The 26,225-nt window shown below is 42.6% G+C and overlaps 1 protein-coding gene across 2 annotated transcripts in view; it reads right to left on the minus strand.

The window, feature by feature from the left end:
- LOC118396246 (rho family-interacting cell polarization regulator 1-like) overlaps positions 1-20,986 on the minus strand; it is a 79,152-nt gene extending 58,166 nt beyond the window's left edge. For both annotated transcript variants that reach the window (XM_052465734.1, XM_052465731.1), the window contains exon 1: positions 20,560-20,986. The gene's annotated coding sequence lies outside the window, so the exon portion shown is untranslated. The remainder of the gene's footprint in view (positions 1-20,559) is intronic.
- Between the last annotated feature and the right edge of the window lie 5,239 nt (positions 20,987-26,225).

Consider the following 26,225-nt stretch of genomic DNA (forward strand, 5'->3'; position numbering starts at 1 on the left):
GTTAACTATAACTTATCTGCTAGTTAGATTTTGCTATCAGATGGGTTTTAGCTTGCTTGAGCCTGCTAACTGGAGTGTTAATTCACCTGTTTCCATACATGTTTAAACATCTATCTTACAAAGGTATTGTTTAATCTAACTGCTTAACTATTTATCTGTACGTGGATTTGTATATTTATTTTTACTCCATTTTTTCTCATCTTTACAGTAAAATGCCACGGGCACTATCTGATATGTGGAGACATTACACTGCAGCTCAAGTAGAAGGAAAATCTGTGTACATTTGCAAATACTATGCAAACAAGCAACAGAAGTCCCTCTACTTCTATTCAAGGTGAAAATGATGACTCCGACATCTTATTGATAGCAACAGCTCATCGTCCTCCTGCAATCAGAAGTTGTTTTTTTTTACTCAGTGGAGGAACGTAGTCTGAGAAATGCTGATGAATGTCTTGCTCGAGCTGTGTATGCAACTGGTTCACCTCTGATGCTCACAGGCAATGTGTATTGGAAGAGATTTCTGAATGTTCTTCACCCAGCATACAACCCTTCAACCAGACATGCTTTATCTACTAATTTGCTGGATGCAGAGTTCAACAGAGTGAAGGTCAAGCAAATCAGAGAAAGCAGAACATTGCAATCCTCTCTGATGGTGGTCGAATGTTCGTGGGCAAGGAATAATTAACTACATCTCCACCCCTCAACCAGTATTCTACAAGAGCACAGACACAAGGACAACAGACACATCAGTCTCTACATTGCAGATGAGCTGAAGGCAGTCATTTATGACCTTGGACCCCAGAAGGTATTTGCACCGGTAACAGACAATGCTGCGAACATGAAGGCTGCTTGGTCTAAAGTGGAGGAGTCCTACCCTCACATTACACCCATTGGCTGTGCTGCTCATGCATTGAATCTGCTCCTCAATGACATCATGGCACAGAAAACAATGGATACACTCCACAAGAGAGCCAAGGAAATGGTTAGCTATGTGAAGGGTCATATAGTGGAAATCTCTCTCATTAAGCAAAGTGAGAAGAATAAGAGCACCACATTGAAGCTGCCCAGCAACACCTGTTGGGGTGGTGTTGTCATCATGTTTGACAGTCTCCTTGAGGGGAAGGAGTCTCTCCAAGAAATGGCCATATAACAAAAACAAATAAATAAAAAGCTGAAATAAATCATTCTCTCTACTATTATTCTGACATTTCACATTCTTAAAATAACGTGGTGATCCTAACTGACCTAAAACAGGGATTTTGTTATGGAATTAAATATCAGGAATTGTGAAACACTGAGTTCAAATGTATTTGGCTAAGGTGTATGTAAACTTCTGAGGTGTATACATACAGTTGAAGTCTGAAGTTTACATACACCTTAGCCAAAGAGATTTTAACTCAGCTTCTCAGGACTCGTTTGTGACTGTGTCACTTGCCACATCATCATGATGAAGCAAAATGCATGTGGCAAGTGACATTTTGCATTTTGAAAATCATATCTTGATAACTTGATTGATGACATGCAAAACATTTTGGAACGGTTTCAACAGTGGACTAATAGAAAAAAGTAACAAATATAGTTTGAGTGGAGTTTTCCTTTAAGCAAGTAGCATGTTGTCCTTTACATGAACTTATCCTATAATCAAATCACAATTGTAGGCCTTAGCTAAGTGGGCTAACAGTATTGTGACTTGCAGGAGACCTGGATCGAATCCAGTCAGTCACAAGAGCAAGATTAAATAGGAAGTGGAAAGGCTATCCTTAGAAGGGCTATGACGGGGTTATTCAACTACATTCTTATGGGGGCCAATTTGCAATTTGTGACACTCTGCTAATGTGTCATGCGTGGCCTGTAATCAGAGGGGAACAGAAGGCACATCCATGTTCCTGAGAGTCTTAGCTTTCAGGAATGGGGTCATAGTAGCTTATAGGCAAAACCGGTTCAAACGCTAGAGCCAAATTCATAGGAAGAAACAATTCAACATGCCACATTAGGTTCAGAAACCACTAGAGGCTTCCATTTACTACAGAGAGCGTTGGATTCTGTTCGCTTCTAACCTTTCCTGGCTGGCAAAGTACCAGGATGTCATCTCTGGTTTTGAATCTGAATTTAGAGAACTGAATTTGAAAACAAAATCTGAATGCATCTGAGAAGTTGAATATATGAAACTTTGATAGACTAGACAATTAATGCAATATCTGCCATATTGAAACTGAATATATAAATATTGAATTTCAATTTTCACTTAAATTGGACTTACATTTTCAAACTGAATGCAATTAAATTCGGTTTCAAATCATGAATACAATTTTTTTTCATTAGAAAATCCAAATTCAATCCAAATTCAAAATGGAATTCAAATATAAATTAAGGTTGGCACTGAAATCACTCCATATTAGGGCATCTTCCCCACTGTTACTGCTGAGCTAAGTTGGGATCACTGTGTAAGCATTTCATGGCCCAACAACAAAATCCACCCAAATCCAAAGACATAAGTGTCTTATTTGTATAAGCTCACTCAACTAAATTCCAGGTCCTGTTAGTTGCTTTAACATCTGACGGCACTTGCCACAGGTCTTCATCACTTCTAAATTAGGCTGATATGAGGCCAGTAATTTCAGCTATCAACAGAAATGTCCATGAAAGGGGGACTGAACTGTACGGGACCAGTGGGACTGTAGAATGTAAAGTTTAACCCTGTGGTTAGTTCCATCATCTAGTGACCATGGTAGAGCAGCATAGCTGACCGTTGCACAGCAAGGGACCTGGACCCCCCTGAACCCAAGACTTCCTGTTTAATCCCCAGCTGGCCACTAAGAGGCTTATGTGTCACTAGATGCTGTAGCACTACAGTCCTGCTACTCTACGTGCAGCCTGGAGACACAGAACCAAGAGAAACTCATTGGCCAATTACTAAGTACATCAACACAACATTCTCTAATTTCATACCCATTTACGTTCTCTTCTTCAACTCTTTACTATTTTAAAATGTTGACATGTTGAAAATTTCAAAATGGAAAAAAAAAAAAAAAAATCACTGCCCATCTGCAAATCCCAGGACAGAGACATGTATACTGTTACTAACTAAACACTTTGTTACAATGTTTGATCATACAGGGTTGTCATGCCTTAGGCTTTGATCCATGAAAATAAGCCTGTACATCACTACGCATTACTTTAGTAAAGGTTTAGGCCAGAAGGTTCTGGTGAAGGGTGATGCCATTTCTCCACCAGTAAATTCACACTTTCAGCAGCAACATGTTGAATCTAAAATTATATAGCTAAAACATGGCAGCAGAGTTGGAGGAAATTTGCCTTATGACTGTGATGACAGTTAAGTTCCAACAACAATGCAGAATGCTGTAGCCTAATGCTGAGTTCATAACCAAGTGGGAAGATGGTAGTTACCACATATGACTGAGAAAAATTCACTTGAACACCCCTCCAACTAGTAATTTCACCTGGGGAACTTTATCATCCCTGAGCTCCGACTTCTTTCACACACCGCCCTCTGGCATCACCTACTAAGGAAATTACCTTGATAACAGCATCGTCGGGAAGTTGAATGCAACAAAACATTTATAAAAAGCAATTATGGTTTTTGTACACTATAATTTGTTTACAAACATGATAGCTGTACTTTTAGTTTATTGTTGACGCAGCTTCTTGGCCATTCGCCAGTCAGTGAGTTCAGAGCACATGAATGCATCCAACTGGTATTTACGACTTCACAACTAGTAATTACCACCTTCCCAATGGGTTATGAACGCAGCATAATACCCCTTAATTTTTTGACCCTGACATGTGACCTGAAATACTGACCTTATTACTCCAAAGCAGTGAGTGTAGCGCAAGAATTGGGATAGAGGTTAAGGAAAACACAATACATCAGAGCATAATTGGGAGTCCCATAGGGCGGTGCTCAATTGGCCCAGTGTTGTCCGGGTTTGGCCGCTGTAGGCAGTCATTGTAAATAAGAATTGGTTCTTAACTGACTTGCCTAATTAAATAAAGGTTTAAAAAAAGAAAATGGGGGAAAAAAACTGTAAAAAAATAAAGATATAGCTGTTCATGTTTTAGGGAATTAATGAACTAAATCAATGATCTGGTCGAACCCTGTATAGTCTTATGGGTGGTCATATTACAGACTACTATATGCCTTCATACTTTAAACATTTAGTGAACATGTTGAAGTGAGGCTCAAATTACCATGACATAAGATCTCTACAAGCAAATGTGGGCGAGAGCAAGAAATGAACTAGGCTAATTTCCGAACTTCCATAACTACCTCATAAATAGGTTGATTTAATTTGGCTCTTACGGCCATGACGGGAGCTCTGAAAAGATAACGTCTAACATAAATGTTGACTTCCTGTTTTGAACCAGGACATCAACAGCCATTGAGCAAAATCTGATAAACATCTGATGGAGAGTCTCGTCTCCTGCAGAGGGCCTTGTCCACAGTGCTGTCTGTACTACAGCTGATAACCAAGCACTGGGATAGTCCTCCATTGTATACATTCAGTACAGATGGTAACCCTATCCATGTGTGTTGTGTTTTTGTAGCTCTGTGGTCTAGGCACATTGTAACGATGACGTCAGTCTTTCTTCTGGCTTCCAAGCACATGCTCAATGTTTCCCAGTGTCTTTACCACATGACAGCAGTGATTTCTTGTCCCGAGTCATTCAGAGGTAGTACAGTGCGTCACATTGGGCTCTCGAATGGCGCAGCGGTCTAAGGCATTGCATCTCAGTGCAATAGGAGTCACTACAGTCCCTGTTTTGAATCCAGGCTGTGTCACATCCAGCCGTGAGAGGGTAGTGCGTACGGCCCAGTACATCACTGGGGCCAAGCTTCCTGCCATCCAGGACCTATATACTAGGCGGTGTCAGAGGAAAGCCCATAAAATCGTCAAGCGACTCCAGTCACCCAAGTGTCTGTTCTCTCTGCTACTGCACGGCAAGCGGTACCGGAACGCCAAGTCTAGTACCAAAAGGCTCCTTAACACTTTCTACCCCCAAACCATAAGACTGCTGAACAATTAATCAAATGGCCACTGGACATTGACCCCCCTCCTTTTGTTTTGTACACTGCTGCTACTCGCTGTTAATCATCTATGCGGTCACTTCACCCATCGGAATTAGGGCCATTCCATTTTTGGCCGATATTTTTTTTTATGCCTTTATTTAACTATGCAAGTCAGTTAAGAACACATTCTTATTTTCAATTACGGCCTAGGAACGGTGGGTTAACTGCCTTGTTCAGGGGCAGAACTACACCTTTTCACCTTGTCAGCTCGGGGGACCCAATCTTGCAACCTTACAGTTAACTAGTCCAATGCTATAACCATCTGCCTCTCGTTGCACTCCACGAGGAGACCGCATGTTACGCTAATGCAGTAAGCCAAGGTAAGTTGCTAGCTAGCATTACATTTATCTTATAAAAAACAATCATTCATAATCATTAGTTAAATTAGTAATATCAACCATGTGTAGTTATCTAGCGTAACCTGCATTGCATATAATCTGAGCATACAAGCATACAAGTATCTGACTGACCTGTGGTAGGCAGCAGCAGGCTCGTAAGCATTCATTCAAACAGCACTTTAGTGCGTTTTGCCAGCAGCTATTCGTTGTGCGTCAAGCTGTTTATGACTTCAAGCCTATCAACTCCCGAGATGAGGCTGGTGTAACCGATGTCAAATGGCTAGCTAGTTAGCGGGGTGTGCGCTAATAGCGTTTCAAACGTCACTCGCTCTGAGACTTGGAGTGGTTGTTCCCCTTGCTCTGCATGGGTAACGCTGCTTCGAGGGTGGCTGTTGTCACTGTGTTCCTGGTTCGAGCCCAGGGAGGAGCGAGGAGAGGGACGGAAGTTATACTCTTACACTGGCAATACTAAAGTGCCTATAAGAACATCCAATAGTCAAAGGTTAATGAAATACAAATGGTATAGAGGGAAATAGTCCTATAATAACTACAACCTAAAATTTCTTACCTGGGAATATTGAAGATTCGTTAAAAAGGAACCTCCAGCTTTCATATGTTCTCATGTTCTGAGCAAAGAACTTAAACGTTAGCTTTCTTACATGGCACATATTGCACTTTTACTTTCTTCTCCAACACTTAGTTTTTGCATTATTTAAACCAAATTTAACATGTTTAATGATTTATTTGAGGCTAAATTGATTTTATTGATGTATTATATTAAGTTAAAATAAGTGTTCATTCAGTATTGTTGTAATTGTCATCATTACAAATAAATACACACACAAAAATCGTCCGATTAATCGGTAATCGGCTTTTTGGTCCTCCAATAAATCGGTATCGGCATTGAAAAATCATAATTGGTCGACCTCTAGGCCAAATTACCTGTACCCCTGCAGACTGGCTCGGTACCTCCTGCCATTGTGTTACTTTTTAAATTAGTTTATTTAGTAAATATTTTCTGAACTACACTGCTCAAAAAAAATAAAGGGAACACTTAAACAACACAATGTAACTCCAAGTCAATCACACTTCTGTGAAATCAAAATGTCCACTTAGGAAGTAACACTGATTGATAATAAATTTCACATGCTGTTGTGCAAATGGAAGACAACAGGTGGAAATTATAGGCAATTAGCAAGACACCCCCAATAAAGGAGTGGTTCTGCAGGTGGTGACCACAGACCACTTCTCAGTTCCTATGCTTCCTGGCTGATGTTTTGGTCACTTTTGAATGCTGGCGGTGCTTTCACTCTAGTGGTATCATGAGACGGAGTCTACAACCCACACAAGTGGCTCAGGTACTGCAGTTCATCCAGGATGGCACATCAATGTGAGCTGTGGCAAGAAGGTTTGCTGTGTCTGTCAGCGTAGTGTCCAGAGCATGGAGGTGCTACCAGGAGACAGGCCAGTACATCAGGAGATGTGGTGGAGGCCGTAGGAGGGCAACAACCCAGCAGCAGGACCACTACCTCCGCCTTTGTGCAAGGAGGAGCAAGAGGAGCACTGCCAGAGCCCTGCAAAATGACCTCCAGCAGGCCACAAATGTGCATGCGTCTGCTCAAACGGTCAGAAACAGACTCCATGAGGGTGGTATGAGGGCCCGACGTCCAGAGGTGGGTGTTGTGCTTACAGCCCAACACCGTGCAGGACGTTTGGCATTTGCCAGAGAACACCAAGATTGGCAAATTCGCCACTGGCGCCCTGTGCTCTTCACAGATGAAAGCAGGTTCACACTGAGCACATGTGACAGATGTGACAGAGTCTGGAGACGCCGTGGAGAACATTCTGCTGCCTGCAACATCCTCCAGCATGACCGGTTTGGCGGTGGGTCAGTCATGGTGTGGGGTGGCATTTCTTTGGGGGGCCGCACAGCCCTTCATGTGCTCGCCAGAGATAGCCTAACTGCCATTAGGTACTGAGATGAGATCCTCAGACCCCTTGTGAGACCATATGCTGGTGCGGTTGGCCCTGGGTTCCTCCTAATGCAAGACAATGCTAGACCTCATGTGGCTGGAGTGTGTCAGCAGTTCCTGCAAGAGGAAGGCATTGATGCTATGGACTGGCCCGCCCGTTCCCCAGACCTGAATCCAATTGAGCACATCTGGGACATCATGTCTCGCTCCATCCACCAACGCCATGTTGCACCACAGACTGTCCAGGAGTTGGCGGATGCTTTAGTCCAGGTCTGGGAGGAGATCCCTCAGGAGACCATCTGCCACAACATCAGGAGCATGCCCAGGCATTGTATGGAGGTCATACAGGCGCGTGGAGACCACACACACTACTGAGCCTCATTTTGACTTGTTTTAAGGACATTACATCAAAGTTGGGTCAGCCTGTAGTGTAGTTTTTCAATTTAATTTTGAGTGTGACTCCAAATCCAGACCTCCATGGGTTGATAAATTTGATTTCCATTGATAATTTTTGTATGATTTTATTGTCAGCACATTCAACTATGTAAAGAAAAAAAGTATTTAATAATAATATTTATTTCTTTCAGATCTAGGATGTGTTATTTTAGTGTTCCCTTTATTTTTTTGAGCAGTGTATATTTATTGAACTGAATTGTTGGTTAAGGGCTTGTAAGTAAACATTTCATGGTAAAGACTACACTTGTATTCGGCGCATGTGGCGAATACAGTTTGATTTGATTTTGAGTCCCATAGGGCTGCGCACAATTGGCCCAGCGTCGTCTGGGTTTGGCCGGGGCAGGCCGTCATTGTAAATAATAGTTTGTTCTTAACCGACTCGCCTAGTTAAATAAAAAAGGTTCCATTTAAAAAAAAGAATAAACAAAACATGAGGTTGTGCCAGTGTGAGCCCACCACGCAAAAGATTTTGAACAAGAGTCACAAGCCTTAGAATTAAACAACACTCAAGTGCAGTTCACAGGACCTGTAAAGGACAGCGACCTTGCAGACCACCAAAACAGATTTCACTACAAATGGTGAACTTATTGCGGTGAAACTGTTTGTATTTTTACACATGAATTTTCAGTTAAGTCTTCCTCCCCGGAAAAAAAAAATCACTTGAGCCATGTCATAAGCAAGTTGCAAGTTGCAGACGCAAGGATGACTTTACGAACATCTCTCTCCATTCAACAGCCAGGCCATTCGCTGCCCAGAGACTAAACTGATTACATAACCGTGCCTGCTGCGACACAGAACCTGCCAAGACATGCAGGCAGGTTTCTGTTTTGCCCTAACAGCCCAGTCAAAGCCAAGAGCATCCACACAGGTACAGGGAAGACAGAGGGAATCCATTAGAGGAATAGAGAGGGAAAGGGAAATTGGATACGTAGTCAGATGCACAACTGAATGCATTCAACAGAATTGTGTTTTAGCCATTTAACCCAACCCCTCTGAATCAGAAATAGGTAAAGAGAGAGTGACAAAAAAAAGGAGGTGGTGGTAACAACAGGCATGTCTGTGATTGGCAAGGACTGCATTGCCAGAGGTACATGTGTGGGTACCATTTCATCTTTGGGAATCTCTGGCATGTCCTTTTCATTTCTGAAGTCTAAACCCTCTATATTTGATTATACCTGAAACCCCAAATGTGCTTATCACTAACACATAGGCATCAAAGAACATCTAGACAGCTGCAAGTGATCTAGACAGCTGCAAGTGTACTGAGTTTATAAGCTTACCTTGTTCTGTTGTACTTGTTTTTGCATTAGAATCTTTACAGGAACATATGTAGCCTTTATATGGGCAGCAAAACCATGGGTGTACAAAGAATTTCATGCATCTGTATGTATGTATGTATGTATGTATGTATGTATGTATGTATGTATGTATGTATGTATTTTCCTTTGATATTTTGCTTGTGGTTTATGCCTGCATAATAGCTGTGCCCGATCAGAGAGTGAGTCAACAACTCAGTACTGCTGCTCTATAATAGCATGTCGTAACCACACAGTAATTAAAAACACTGGAGAAAGACGCTGCGGAAATAGCGACTGCTGAATCACACACAAATCACTACACACCTAATGATACTCATCAACGAGATACCTTGTGGTTAAGCCATATTACGTAGCCTGTCATTGGCCCTCCATATGATCATGCAGTCATTATCAGCGACCCCCCGGTGCATGCTTTAAGGAGCTGTGATTCTGAGTCAGTTCCAACAACTCAAAATAACTAATTTACTGTGTTTTACTTCCTAAATGGACTCAGTATATAGAACTTCACTGAAATCATAATTCATTCTGGATCAATAATTTTTTTTGTAGTCCCAAATATCTTAAGAGCTCAACGTTTACCTGAAAAATAAAATGGAAACGTTTTGCATTTCTACCACTTGCGTCCAGCTAAATTGCATCATATGTGCAGTGTGTTGTTTCAGATATTGCTCTAATATACACGGATTAAAAATATGAACGCAACATGTAAAGTGTTGGTCCCATGTGTCATGAGCTGAAATAAAAGATCTCAGAAATTCTCCATAGCTTACTTCTCAAATTGAGGAGACATTTGTTTACATCCCTGTGGGTGAGCATTTCTCCATTGCCAAGATAATCCAGGTGTGGCATATCAAAAAGCTGATTAAACAGCTCGACAATTACACAGGTGCCCCTTGTGCTAGGGAAAATAAAAAGCCACTAAAATGTGCAAGTTTGTCACACAACACAATGCCACAGATGTCTCAAGTTGTGGGAGTGTGCAATTGGCATGCTGACTGCAAGAATGCCCACCAGAGCTGTTGCCAGAGAATTTAATGTTCAGCACTCTACCACAAGCCACCTCCCAACATTTTAGAGAATTTGGCAGCACGTTCAACCCGGCCTCACAACTGCAGACCATGTGTATGGCTTTGTGTGGGTGAGTGGTTTGCTGATATCAACGTTGTGAACAGAGTGCCCCATGGTGGTGGTGGCGTTATGGTATGTGCAGGCATAAGCTACAGACAACGAACACAATTGCATTTTATCGATCTCGTGACGAGATCCTGAGGCCCTTTACTTTTAAGGTACAGTGGGGCAAAAAAGTATTTAGTCAGCCACCAATTGTGCAAGTTCTCCCACATAAAAGGATGAGAGGCCTGTAATTTTCATCATAGGTACACTTCAACTATGACATACAAAATAAGAAGGAAAAAAAATCTAAATAATCACATTGTAGGATTTTTTTATGAATTTATTTGCAAATTCTTGACCAATAAAATGCAAATTAATTACTTAAAAATCATACAATGTGATTTTCTGGATTTTTAGATTCCATCTCTCACAGTTGAAGTGTACCTGTGATACAAATTACAGACCTCTACATGCTTTGTAAGTAGGAAAACCTGCAAAAATCAGCAGTGTATCAAATACTGGTTCTCCCCACTGTATATGGTGATTGGCATCTAAACTTTCAGTATTACCACGACGACCAAAACACAATTCATCTTTCAATCACCCACGTGGGTATAACCAATGAGGAGATGGCATGTGGGTATCTGCTGAGGAGATGGGAGAGGCAGGACTTGCAGTGCAATCTGCATCACAAATAGAAATTACTTCTATTTTAGCCCTTGGCAACGTTGATGTGCGCGAGCAGTGTGGGTACAATAATATAGATTTCTAAATTTACTTTGCAAGGCTCACACACACACAACGCGAGCAGTGTAGTGAGGGTGTTAGGTAAAGCTGTACAGTGCAATATACATTTCAATACACACAATAGGCTAACTGGGGATGTTATTTTCCATACAACACTCCTTCCGTGGCCTCCAACTGCATTTAAATGCTTGTAAAACTAAAAGCATGCTCTTCAACCGATCGATGCCCGCACGCACGCACACGCCCGCCCGACTAGCATCCACTACTCTGGACGGTTCTGACTTAGAATATGTGGACAACTATAAATACCTAGGTGTCTGGCTAGACTGTAAACTCTCCTTCCAGACTCATTAAGCATCTCCAATCCAAAATTAAATATTTCGCAACAAAGCCTCCTTCACTCATGCTGCCAAAACCTACCCTCGTAAAACACACTATCCTACCGATCAATGACTTAGGCGAGCTCATTTACAAAATAGCCTCCAACACTCTACTGAGCAAATTGGATGCAGTCTATCACAGTGACATCCGTTTTTGTCACCAAAGCCCTATATACAACCCACCACTGCAACCTGTATGCTCTCGTTGGCTGGTCCTCGCTTCATATTCGTCGCCAAACCCACTGGCTCCAGGTCATTTAAGTCTTTGCCTGGTAAAGCTCTGCCTTATCTCAGCTCACTGGTCACCATAGAAACACCCACCTGTAGCACGCACTCCAGCAGGTATATTTCACTGGTCATCCCCAAACCAACACCTACTTTGGCCGCCTGTCCTTACAGTTCTCTGCTGGCAATGAATGGAACAAACTACAAAAATCACTGACGTTGGAGACTTCTATCTCACTAACTTTAAGCATCAGCTATCAGAGCTGCTTACTGATCGCTGCAACTGTACAGTACACAGCCCATCCAACCAACTACCTACCTCATCCCCATATTTGTTTTTCTGCTCGTTTGCACACCAGTATTTCTACTTGCACATCATCATCATCTGCACATCTATCACTCCAGTGTTAATTGCTAAACTGTAATTACTTCGCCACTATGGACTATTTAATGCCTTACCTCTTTACTTCATTTGCACACACTGTAAACAGATTTTTCTATTGTGTTATTGACTGTACGTTTATTTATCCCATGTGTAACTCTGATGTTTTTGTCACACTGATTTGCTTAATATTTTTCCTCAACTGGCCTACCTGGTTAAATAAAAGGTTAAATAAAAAATAAATACGAATTCACACAGTCACAGTCCCACAATAAGAGCTACAACGCTAATATTTGCCTAAACACTTCACATTTGTGTTCTGTGGGTGTCAGAGTAGACTGATGCCCCATTTCATTGCTTCACATTCCAACCTTTTCGAACACTATCTAGTCTAAATATGGCATGACTCCACCAATTGTAACCTTTTGCATCACTTTCAAATAGGTACTTTTATTTTGAAGGCAAACCGCAAATTCCACTATTGTGCCTAATCCTTATTGTGGCTAGCTTCACAACACATAACCCGGTCTGGTCAAGCCTCACTGGCCAGATGACACTAGCTGGCTGCTTATAAGGTTAGCTTTGGGCAACTGGGTTAAGTAGCTGGCTAGCTATTTATTTTCATGAACTGAAGTTCAATTTCAATAGTCGAACAACAAGTGGCTACCTAGCTAATACTTACAAGGATTCCCAAATCAATGCTAAGAATAGTGAAAATGACTGCAGTTTCTACTAGTCATTGTTTTCAGGAAGGTTGTATTGGTGCCATCTAGGTACCAAGCTAAATCTAGCTAGCTACCCCAGAAGTTGTGGTCAAACAAATAATGCTTTATTACCAACGGGGTATAGTAAACACATCGTTTGTGGCCGGTGTTTGCAGACGTTTGTACAGCTTTGACAGTGCTACTGATATTAGTGGCGCTTGGCTTGCAAGTGCAAATTCAAAACCCACAACATTCTGTAATAGAACAGTGTTATTTGACGTGTCAAATTAAAAGCTTATTTAATGCGTCAGTGTTATTTGGCGTGCATCTTTTTTGACACGCAAAGAGCCAAACGGCGTTCCATAGTATATGTCGTGAAGCTAATAGTAGTGATGCTATTACTGTAACTCCGGAAGGGCAACATCTGAACAATAGCACACTTGGTAACATTAGTGTATACCGGTGCTAGACCAGTCGCAAAAGCCAACATCACCCACAACAGAGATCGGTTGATTGTCAAGGGCAATGAATTCCATTAATTAAAAAATAAATAAAATTGAACACCTTTATTTAAACATCAATGCCTTTCTTAAAATCAATACACAGAAGTATACATTTTCACACCTACATATTTAGCTAAAAGAAATACGGGTTAGCAGGCAATATTAACCAGGTTAAATTGTGTCACTTCTCTCACGTTCATTGCACTCAGAGTCGGGGTATATGCAACAGTTTGAGCAGCCTGGCTCATTGCTAACTAATTTGCCAGAATTTTACGTAATTATGACATAACATTGAAGGTTGTGCAATGTAACAGGAATATTTAGACTTAGGGATGCCACCCGTTAGATAAAATACGGAACGGTTCCGTATTTCACTGAAAGAATAAACGTTTTGTTTGAGATGATAGTTTCCGGATTCGACCATATTAATGACCTAAGGCTCGTATTTCTGTGTATGTTATGTTATAATTAAGTCTAAGATTTGATAGAGCAGTCTGACTGAGCGATGGTAGGCAGCAGCAGGCTCGTAAGCATTAATTCAAACAGCACTTTCATGTGTTTTGCCAGCAGCTTTTCGCTGTGCATGACTTCAAGCATTCCAACTCCTGAGATTAGGCTGGTGTAACCGATGTGAAATGGCTAGCTGGTTAGCGGGGTGCGCGCTAATAGTGTTTCAAACGTCACTCGCTCTGAGACTTGGAGTAGTTGTTCCCCTTGCTCTGCATGGGTAATGCTGATTCGAGGGTGGCTGTTGTCGGTGTTCCTGGTTGTAGCCCAGGAGAGGGACGGAAGCTATACTGTTACATTAGCAATACTAAAGTGCCTATAAGAACATCCAATAGTCAAAAGTATATGAAATACAAATCATATAGTGAGAAATAGAAACTTCTTACCTGGGAATATTAAAGACTCATGTTAAAAGGAACCACTAGCTTTCATATGTTCTCATGTTCTGAGCAAGGAACTTAAATGTTAGCTTTCTTACAAGGCACATATTGCACGTTTACTTTCTTCTCCAACACTTAAATTTGGCTTAAATAATGCAAAAACTAACATGTTTCATTGTTTATTTGGGGCTAAATTGATTTTATTGATGTATTAAGTTAAAATAACTGTTCATTCAGTATTGTTGTAATTGTCATTATTACAAATAAAACTAATTTTAAAAAACAATTCAAAAATAATAAAATAAATACATTTAAATAATTAAAATAAATAAGCCGATTCAAATCGGTATCGGAATTTCTTTGGTCCTCCAATAAATCGGTATCGGCGTTGAAAAATCAGAATCGGTCAACCTCTAATCACCACCACATAACTGTAAATCCTGCTGCTTCCCGTTTGAAAAAGCTCAGGGAGCTTGACAACTACACTGTGGTCTCTTCTTTTCTCTGCGAGTTCGGCTGCCTCATAGCACAGAGTTCTGAAATAGACTGGGCTGGTCTACCCTGCACTCTGTGGCTTCTAAGTTGTTCTGATTAGAGCATTCATTGTTCTCCCAATGTAGCAGAGTCTCTTGAGGGTTTGTGCCAATGAAATGATAAAGAGATTAGTATTGTCAAGTAATGATTGAAAGTGAACCAACACTCAACAAAAGCCAAACTCAACTACAAACACTAATTGCATCCATCATTTTTTTTTTAAGTGGTAGATATGACGGTGTACACAAGCAATTACCCTGCGGGTGAGTTTGGGTGCATTTGTGTGTGATGTGCATGTGAGAGAGAGAGAGAGAGAGGACATTTAATTGGCATTCCAACTTCCGAACACAGCCACCCAGAGGAAGTCATCAACTGCCGAGGGCCCTGGTGTTGAGGAGCAGAGGGCATGCTGGGAGAGGCCAATTGCACCCTACTAAGGTTGACAGTCAGGCCATGTATTTTATGTACGCGGATGGTCATTCAAGAACCCTAAAAAGGGCTCTGGCCTGAAACCAGGTGCATAAAATTGAATCATCCTAAAATCAAAAGACTCATCTCAGTTCTGTTTCTCCTTGACCCTAGTATCAAAAGAATTGTGTACCCCGAGTATAGAAAACATGATGAACACCTGACCAGGTGAATCCAGCTGAAAGCTTTGATCCTTATTGATGTCCCTTGTTAAATCCACTTCAAATCAGTGTAGATTAAGGGGAGGAGACAGGTTAAAGAATCATTTTTAATCCCGAGACAGTTGAGACATTGATTGTGTATGTGTGCCATTCAGAGGGTGAATGGGCATGACAATATTTAAGTGCCTTTGAACAGGGTTTGGTAGTAGGTGCCAGGCACACCGGTTTGTGTAAAGAATTGCAACACTGCTGTTTTTTTTATTTTTTTACACTCAACAGTTTCCCGTGTATATCAAGAATGTTCCACCACCAAAAGCACATCCAGCCAACTTAAAACAACTGTGGGATGCACTGGAGTCCACAAGGGCAAGTATCCCTGTGGAACACCTTCTACAACTTGTAGAGTAAATCCCGCTCTTGAAAGCAGCAGCTCAAGCCTTTAGCTCAGTGCGGATGTTGCCTGTAATCTATGGCTTCTGGTATGTATGTACGGTCACTGTGGGGACGACGTCATTGATGCACTTACTGATGTAGCCAATGACTGATGTGGTGTATTCCTCAATGCCATCTGAGGAATCCCGGAACACATGAGAACACCAGCTGTTCCGGAAAACTGTGTGATCATACTCTCCACAGCCGATGTGAGTAAGACCTTTAAACAGGTCAACATTCACAAGGCCGCAGCGCCAGACGGATTACAAGGACGTGTACTGTGAGGATGCACAGACCAATTGGCAAGTCTTCACTGACATTTTCAACTTCTCCCTGTCCGAGTCTGTAATACCAACATGTTTTAAGCAGACCACCATTGTCCCTGTGCCCAAGAACACTAAGGTAACCTGCCTAAATGACTACCAACCCGTAGCAGTCACGTCTGTAGCCATGAAGTGCTTTGAAAGGATGGTCATGGCTCACATCAACACCATTATCCCAGAAACCCTAGACCTGCTCCAATTTGGATACCGCCCCAACAGATCCACAGATCTACTCCACACTGCCTTTTCACACCTGGACAAAAGGAACACCTATGTGAGAATGCTATTAATTGACTACAGCTCAGCGTTCAACACTATAGTATCCTCAAAGCTCATCAGTAAGTTAAGGACCCTGGGACTAAACACCTCTCTCTGCAAGCCCCCCCCAGGTGGTAAGGGTAGGTAAAAACACATCCGCCATGCTGATCCTCAACCCAAGGGGCCCCACAGGGGTGTGTGCCCAGTCCCCTCTTGTACTCCCTGTTCACTCATGACTGCGCGGGCAAGCACGACACCAACGCCATCTTTAAGTTTGCCGATGACACGACAGTGTTAGGCCTGATCACAGACAAGACAGCCTATCAGAGACCTGGCCGTGTGGTGCCAGGACAACAACCTCAACGTGATGAAGACAAAAGGAGATGATTGTGGACTACAGGAAAAAAAGGACTGAGCACACGCCCATTCTCATCAATGGGGCAGTAAAGGAGCAGGTTGAGAGCTTCAAGTTCCTTTGTGTCCAACAAACTATCATGTTCCAAGCACACCAAGACAGTCGTGAAGAGGGCACGACACAACCTATTCCCCCTCAAGAGACTGAAAAGACTTGGCATGGGTCCTCAGATCCGCAAAAAGGTTATACAGCTGCACCATTGAGAGCATCCTGACTGGTTACATCACTGCCTGGTATGGCAACTGCTCGGCCTCTGACCGCAAGGCACTACAGAGGGTAGTGCAAACGGCCCAGTACGTCACTGGGGCCAAGCTTCCTGCCATCCAGGACCTCTATACCAGGCGGTGTCAGAGGAAGGCCTTAAACATAGTCAGACTCCAGCCACCCTAGTCATAGACTGTTCTCTCTGCTACCACACGGCAAGCGGTGCCGGAGCACCAATTCTAGGTCAAAGAAGTTTCTAAACAGCTTCTACCCCTCAACCATAAGACTCCTGCACATCTAATCAAATGGCTACCCAGACTATTTGCATTGCACCCCCCACTCCGCTACTACTCTCGGTTGATATCTATGCATAGTCACTTTAATAACTCTACCTACATGTACATACTACCTCAACTAACCGGTGCCCCCGCACACTCTGTACTAGAGCTTAACACGTCCATCTATGCCGTTTCATTTGAACCAAGACTACAGCAGCCAATCAGAGCAGTGTTCTATCCCATACTTCCCACACCTGTTGTTGGCAATTCTCCCAAGTGATGTTGCGAGTAGCCTCGTTCGTTAGGGGGAGATATGAACAGAGACGAAGAAAATGCAGTCCCAGAAATAATTACCGCAAAAGGATCAGTTGTTTGAGATTATTGAAATGACACAAAATACTATAGCAACAACACAGGTCACAAGCAACTTATTTCACCATTTGAAACACAGCCATGTTAATACAGCATGAAAACAAAACAAATTGGGCAGAGGCTAACAAGCATCATAACAAGAGCAAAGCCCAGGCAACAACCCATTATGGAATATTTTGCAAACACAACTCCCTATGCAAAACACGTACTGAGGGAATGAAATAAGATGCTATAATGTACCACATCCCAAAAGACATGGCCCCAAATTCAACAAAGTAGGTTCAAGTAGATGGTTTACACTCTGGACAAGAATTACAAAATGCCATGTACAGGAAATGTCATGCCAAAACAGGTGCACCATATCACGAGAACAAGTGGAGCCCTATATGTCATTGACACTGTACTACATCGTTGCTGACTGGACTGCGCAGCAGGTGCTTGCAGACCGCCCACTTTCCAGAGGACCACACTGCAGAGATAATATCCCAGGGGCTGTGGGACTCGTTAGCAGCCTGGGATCCGCCAGAGGAGAAGCAGGTGTGCATCACAATGGACAGTGGGGCAAACATCTTTAAAGCCACCAACCTAAACTGGTGGATGAGGTTGCAGTGTCTTGGACATCGACTTCACCTCGCCATTGGTATGTATTGTAATAAAGTTAAATATAAATTTAGCAAAAAGTTATGCCTACATTTTGATTGCATTTGGAGCAAATAATATGCTGCAATTACCAAACACCAATATACTTGAACTTGGATTAAATACTATTGCATTTCAATCTGAAGAAATAAATGCATGTTTAAAATACAGGTCTCTTTCTGTAGAAGTGTTTCATCATCTTATTAATCATATGCTGGATCACCTGGTAACCAAATAACTTAGGCTAATATATTGTGGCAATTCCTGTACATGGTGTAAAAAGGGCGCTAACGGAGAGTAACTGAACACCTCCCCAAAAAATAAATGTATAATTATTGCAACAAAAAAAAACAAAAAGGGTAAATTTATGGTGCTATGGATTTTTGACCATATCATCTAGCTCTACTGTGGGCACAGGGGACGTGTGTAGGTCAGTGTTGGTCTTACACATGGGGTACACAGCCATCCTCATATCCCAAACATTACACCACTCATTCCTCCCACAACCAGTCTCTACAAAACCACTTCACGCTATCACGTTAACAACAAACCTATTTCTGAAGGCAGAGGGATTTTTCACTGCCATGACAGCCTGGCCAGCCTCTTGTGTGTGTGTGTGTGTACAGCCCACTGAGAGAAAAACACTCCTATCCTACTTCCCTGTCTATATCCCTTTTATCGTAATTGTTTTTGTTGATCGAATCATTGGCTAAATTAAGCCCCCTGACGGCGGTCAAGCCCTTGCACAAAGGGCAGATTGTGTGGCCCTGGCTTGGTACTACCCAGAAGGCAGAGTTTCCCACACTCTGTTCAGACTGGGGCTACTACTTCCAGAAGAGGCGCGGGGCTGAGCTGGCCATTGGATAAAACATAGCCAACAAGATCATATCGAGAGAGTTATGCCTACATTTTGTTCATAGGCCATAACTGTAACAATAGGAATATAACCCTCTCAAATATATTAACATACAGGTAACTGCCAAAATATATTAAATGAGGGACAAAGTATATTGAAAGCAGGTGCGATTCCTGAGACAATTAAGCAATTAACATCCATGCTTAGGGTCATGTATAAAAATGCCCAGTTGCCCAATATTGTGGCTATCATGGCTAGAAGAGATCTGTGACTTTGAAAGAGGGGTCTCAAAGGAGCATAGGGTGTGTGTCTCAGTCACCAGATCTCAACCCAATTTAACACATCTGGGATATTCTGGAGCGACGCCTGAGACTGCGTTTTCGATCACCAACAAAACACCAAATGATGGAATTTCTCGTGGAAGCATGGTGTCACATCCCACCAATAGAGTTCCAGACACATGTAGAATATATGCCAACGTGCATTGCCCTTTTAAGACGCTTTATGTTGGGGGTTTCCTTTATTTTGGCAGTTACATGTAGTTAGTCAGCAGCATCAATGACATCATGATTATTCGTGTTAGGCTTCTATTACACGGAATTTAAGACGGTTTCTGGAAAGTTGTAACTGTTTCGGCTTACATGCAGGACATTATCTAGCAATGGCTTCACTCCAAACATGGGATGTGCTTGTCCATTTTATCCAGATGCTTATTCTGGCTATGAAAACTTAGAATCTGCGGCCAATGTAAACAAGGTTTCATCATTTGCAGATGGAGACATTCCCTTGCATCGACATAGAAAAAAAAGTCAACAAATGGATTAGATTGTAGGAGATTAGCTAAGGGAAATCGGCAAGCAACAGCAATGGAGATAAAATGAAACAAAATGTTAGTGTAGCGTCAAGTGATTCTGACAGACAGCTGATACACTAACACTTACAATATATTGGATTCTATAAACAGATTATCATATGGTGCACTGACAGGCTATATAGTGTGTCGCCCTCTGTTTCATAAAAAGCCAAGGATTCTTTCCCGCGGCTTGTGTTACTAAATACCCGTGGCTACCAAGCATCTCTATCGCATTCATTTCAAATATCAAACAAATCTCAGTTTACATACAATACTCTCTTTGTCATCATAACGCTGAGCAACAATGAGCCCTCCGTCTACCCTGCACTCATCATGGGTCACTGCCTCGTCACCCATGACAATCTACTGGAGGATTCCACCAACACAAAGTAGACCACAATTTATTTTTAAAAGGAAACATCTCACTAAATAGCCAGGCCTATCTATAGTCTCTAGTCTACATGCAGTCCGTTGAGTGATTGAATGGTTGCAAAATTGTGTTTCACGTGATTTACTGTATTGCAGTAGCCGGGCTATGCAGAAGACTATATCAAATATCGGGAAAATAAATACACACACTTCTTAAATTCACACCTAAATGCCATATGCTACTTAGGACAAACCACAAGGTAAACACAAAATCAACATACATGTCTGCCGCCAGGGTAGGTAGTCAGTCTATCAGCCGAAGTCGCTCCAAATCTTTGAATCCGAATTTTAAATGAAAATGTCGATTCAATAAAAAAGGAAATTAGTTCAGCGAATTACTTCATCAGAAATAGGCAAATGACACAATAAATATCCAAGAGACTTGTTCACGCAATGCAGCTCCTTTGTCATTTGCCCTCCAGTTTCACGAGTGTCACTTTCTCCCTCTGCTGCGAGAGAAGCGGAAGGCTTGCTTCCTTATCTCTAGAGGGGTGTGGACAAACCAATGAGGATGAAGAAGACTTCCACCCGACCCGGGGCCGTGACTTCTTCAGGACTTTTTGGAGAAGTGGAAAAAACAGGCAACGATACCATGCGCCACAGCTTTGTAGCCTACTAACTCCTGTTGAGCACTCTTCGAGAGTTTATCCACGGGTGCAAACACAGACTGACACACACTCAACTAGGAGCTGCTATGGCAGCAGGGAGCAATGTGCTGTTTGGGCTTCAAAGAGCAACGGGGGAAGGGTGGGTGGAGGGAGAAGGGGGATTTTCAGCTGTGTGCGCCTCTCACGTCTTGAGAGTTGGAATAGAAATGTCTCCCATTCACCCCCTCCTCAATACCCAAATGGGCTTTGGCATGCAAGCTGTACTTGGAAGTACAAACAGTTATTGTAAAGTTATTGACAGGGAATGTGTAGTCCTATGCTCAAACTAACGTTGCAGAAACAGATGCCACAGGAGGCATGATGTAAGGTGGGTAGATGTATTGCCCACATTTTCTTGTTAGTTTATTTCTCACAATTATTGTCACAAAAACAGGTTTAATTATAGTGATGACGCTGCACAGTTCTCTGAGTTGAAGTTAGCAGGGAGAGAGAGTAGGCCTATGTGACATCCACAGGATTACTTCACTTGGGTGATCCTTCCTATGGACTGGGGCATATGATACACTATATATACAATTAGTGGATTCGGCTATTTCAGCAACACCCGTTGCTGACAGGTGCATAAAATCGAGCACACAGCCATGCACTTTCCATAGACTTTCAACATGGCACTGTCGTAGGATGCCACCTTTCCAACAAGTCCATTTGTAAAACCTCTGCCCTGCTCGAGCTGGAAACGTCCAGGAGCAAAAACGTCTCAGCAGCGAAGTGGACCACATAAACTCACAGAACGGGATCGCTGAGTGCTGAAGCGCGTAGCACGTAAAAATCATCTGTCCTCTGCAACACTCACTACCGAGTTCCAAACTGCTTCTGGAAGCATCATCAGCAGAATAACTGTACATCGGGAGCTTCATGAAATGGGTCTCCATGGCTGAGACAAGGCTAAGATCAACATGTGCAATGCCTAGTGTTGGCTGGAGTGGTGTAAAGCTCATCGCCTTTGGACTCTGGAGCAATGGAAACTCTGGAGTGATGAGTCCAGCTTCACCATCTGGCAGTCCGATAGACAAATCTGTGTTTGGCGGATCCCAGGAGAAGGCTTCCTACCCCAATGCATAGTGCCAACTGTAAAGTTTGGTGGAGGAGGAATAATGGCCTGGGGCTGTTTTTTGTCCATGGTTCGGGCTTGGCCCCTTAGTTCCAGTGAAGGGAAATCTTAAAGCTACAGCATACAATGACATTCTAGACAATTCTTTGCTTCCAACTTTGGGGCAACAGTTTGGGGAAGGCCCTTTCCTGTTTCAGCATGACAATGCCCCTGTGCACAAAGCGAGGTCCATACAGAAATATTTGACTGAACTTGACTGGCCTGCACAGAGCCCTGACCTCAACCCAATCGAAAACCTTTGGGATGAATTATTCAACCATGCTGGTCATTTATGAACATTTGAACATCTTGGCCACGTTCTGTTATAATCTCCACCCGGCACAGCCAGAAGAGGACTGGCCACCCCACATATGCTCTCTCTAATTCTCTCTTTCTTTCTCTCTCTCGGAGGACCTGAGCCCTAGGACCGTGCCCCAGGACTACCTGACATGATGGCTCCTTGCTGTCCCCAGTCCACCTGACTGTGCTGCTGCTCCAGTTTCAACTGTTCTGCCTTATTATTATTCGACCATGCTGGTCATTTATGAACATTTGAACATCTTGGTCATGTTCTGTTATAATCTCTACCCGGCACAGCCAGAAGAGAACTGGCCACCCCACATAGCCCGGTTCCTCTCTAGGTTTCTTCCTAGGTTTTGGCCTTTCTAGGGAGTTTTTCCTAGCCACCGTGCTTTTACACCCGCATTGTTTGCTGTTTGGGGTTTTAGGCTGGGTTTCTGTACAGCACTTTGAGATATCAGCTGATGTACGAAGGGCTATATAAATACATTTGATTTGATTTGATTTGAATGCTGAGAGCCAGGGCTAATGGCCCAACATCAGTGCCTGACCTAACTAATGCTTTTGTGGCTGAATGAAAAAAATTGATTTAATCCATTTTGAATTCAGACTGTAACAAAACAAAATATGTAATAAGTCAAGGGGTATGAATACTTTCTGAAGGCAAGTACATGTCTCAGCCTCCAGTATTTATGCTGCAGTAGTTTGTGTCGGGGCCTAGGGTAAGTTTGTTATATCTGGAGTACTTCTCCTGTCCTATTCTGTGTCTTGTGTGAATTTAAGTGTGCTCTCTCTAATTCTCTCTTTCTCTCTTTCTTTATTTCTCTCTCTCCGAGGACCTGAGCACTAGGACCATGCCTCAGTACTACCTGACATGATGACTCGTTGCTGTCCCCAGTCCACCTGGCCGTGCTGCTGCTCCAGTTTCAACTGTTCTGCCTTATTATTATTGGACCATGCTGGTCATTTATGAACATTTGAACATCTTGGCCATGTTCTGTTATAATCTCCACCCGGCACAGCCAGAAGAGGACTGGCCACCCCACATAGCCTGGTTCCTCTCTAGGTTTCTTCCTAGGTTTTGGCCTTTCTAGGGAGTTTTTCCTAGCCACTGTGCTTCTACACCTGCATTGCTTGTGTAACGGATGTAAAACGGCTAGCTTAGTTAGCGGTGCGCGCTAAATAGCGTTTCAATCGGTGACGTCACTTGCTCTGAGACCTTGAAGTAGTGGTTCCCCTTGCTCTGCAAGGGCCGCGGCGTTTGTGGAGCGATGGGTAACGATGCTTCGTGGGTGACTGTTGTTGATGTGTGCAGAGGGTCCCTGGTTCGCGCCCGGGTATGGGCGAGGGGACGGTCTAAAGTTATACTGTTACACTTGCTGTTTGGGGTTTTAGGCTGAGTTTCTGTACAGCACTTTGAGATGTCAGCTGATGTACGAAAATTTGATTTGATTGATGTACTCTCTGCCACAATGACGAAGGGAGTATTATTAGCAGTACCTGTCTTTTTTACTAAATCATTTTTTAACTTAGATAATGTAATCTTAATCGCGCCTCGAGAGAAGCCTCAAGTGGAGAAATTATATATATATATATTACTAGTAAACAAATAAACAATTATGCCCAGCTCATGAGGCCCCTTGATGATGTGAGGCCTGATGCAATTGCCTCTTCTGCCTAATGGTAAGTCCGCCACTGACCACAAGCATATACTATACTAACAGATACCATAATGACCATCCACATTATTATTTTGTACAATGATCTCCATCAATCTGAAGATGATATTGCCCTAAGAGTCTGATGCTTCGGTCTGGAGAACATCACATTGCTCTGATGCTGACTGTATTTCTCTTCAAACACTCCATCCTCTGAAAAGTGTTGTGAAAGCAGCCTGCTTTTCCTATCTTCTGGTTTCCTTGAGACTTGCACTTTCTTTCAAATCTAGATTTCAAAGAAGACGAGCTCCATGTGCCTGTTGATATATTGCACTGCACACAGGATAGCCTGGTTTCCAGTACAGACTTGTGCACAGCAGAAAGATATACACATCCTTAAACAAGTCATTAGTGAGCATCAATAAATCGATTGCAGCGCTATAGTTGAACCAAGACCCTAACACACTCTGTGAAAACGTTTGAGTGGGAGAGATAAGTCCATCAAAGGAGGGAAGAGATTTCTCAGGGCCTGCATTGCTAAAATGGTGCCAGAGAAGAAGGCTGAAGTCTTCCGTGTTCCTATACAATTGTGTTTTTGTTTGTTTCTTTGCATTGTTTGTAACTTATTTTGTCTGCTACCGTCTCTTATGACCAAAAATAACTTCTGGACATCAGAACTGCAATTACTCACCACGAACTGGCAGAATCCATTTTTTCCTTTAAAGAGTCCAACGAGCCCGACAAGAATGACATACTGCTTTCCCGGGAGCAGGGCCAGATCCCCTTCATTTGCGTGAAGAGAAGGCGGAGAAAAAGGGTCCGGCGGGCTGCCTTCTGAGAATTCGTAGGCGATCAAATAAAGCCACACTGCCTTCCATTCTGCTAGCAAACATGCAATCTTTGGAAAATAAAATCGATGACCTACGCAGAAGATTCAACTACCAACGGGACATTCAAAACTGTAATATCTTATGCTTCACGAGGTCGTGACTGAACAACGACATTATCATACCTGGGTGATGTAATGCATTTGAAGGAGAGACTGCACAGTCACCTGCCTGCCTGTGTGAGATGAGAGGCCAAGACTGGAAAGAGAGATCAATAGAGGTCTGCCATTCACCACAATGCGCACCACCCCTCCACAGTAACTGCACCCTCTATTGAAACCCACCAGCCAATTATCCAGTTATCTGAATTATTCTGTCACCCTCAATCACCACTACAAACCCTCCAACTCATATCACCCTCCCATTCACTCCACCTTAGTGCAATCCAAACAAACCTATTTTATGTCCAAGGGATTGGTCAGAAGGACATAATGCAGTATGCAATTTTCTCTGGGGACGGGGGGGACATGTTCCCCTCATATTTTAAAATGGCATTTTTGTCCCCCCCAGTTTTATCATTGCACTATTATACTACAAGCTGTATCAGTGTGCTTTAGGACCATACAGACGCCTCAGAGCAGTCAGGTAGGCTGATTGGCGGAGTCTGCCGGCTGAATTTAGGACTGAGCAGACACCATAGAGTGTGCAGACAGGCTGTGTGAAGGCAAAGCTTCTGAAAGGCGCCTTTTCTCAGAGTTGTAGAAGCAAACAGAGCAGAAACTGGCTACTCTATATTTGATTGATATACCTGGCAAGGTAACTGCTGTTTGACTTAACAGAAAAAAAATATTTATTCCCAGTGCTGAGCAAGTAGTGTAATTGACATGTAACATTAGCTACAGTAATGTTATATTACCTCTCGGCTGAAGTTATGTCTGAAGATAATGAACTAGCTAGCTAGCTAGTAGCTACCACAGCCAGTTCGGCTCTAATGTTAGTCTCTAGCTATCTGTCAGGTACAGTTGCAGTCGGAAGTTTACATACACTTAGGTTGAAGTCATTAAAACTCGTTTTTCAACCACTCCACAAATTTCTTGTTAACAAACTATAGTTTTGGCCAAGTTGGTTAGGACATTGCAAGTTGGTGCATGACACAAGTCAGTTTTCCAACAATTGTTTTCAAACAGATTATTTCACTGTATCACAATTCCAGTTGGTCAGAAGTTAACATACACTAAGTTGACTGTGCTTTTAATTAAAACCTCTTGAAACTAGGGGGCAGTATTTTCATTTTTGGAAAAATAACGTTCCCAAAGTAAACGGGCTATTTTGTCAGAACAAGAT

This window comes from Oncorhynchus keta, chromosome 17 (genome assembly GCF_023373465.1).
Source record: "Oncorhynchus keta strain PuntledgeMale-10-30-2019 chromosome 17, Oket_V2, whole genome shotgun sequence".
NCBI lineage: Eukaryota > Metazoa > Chordata > Actinopteri > Salmoniformes > Salmonidae > Oncorhynchus > Oncorhynchus keta.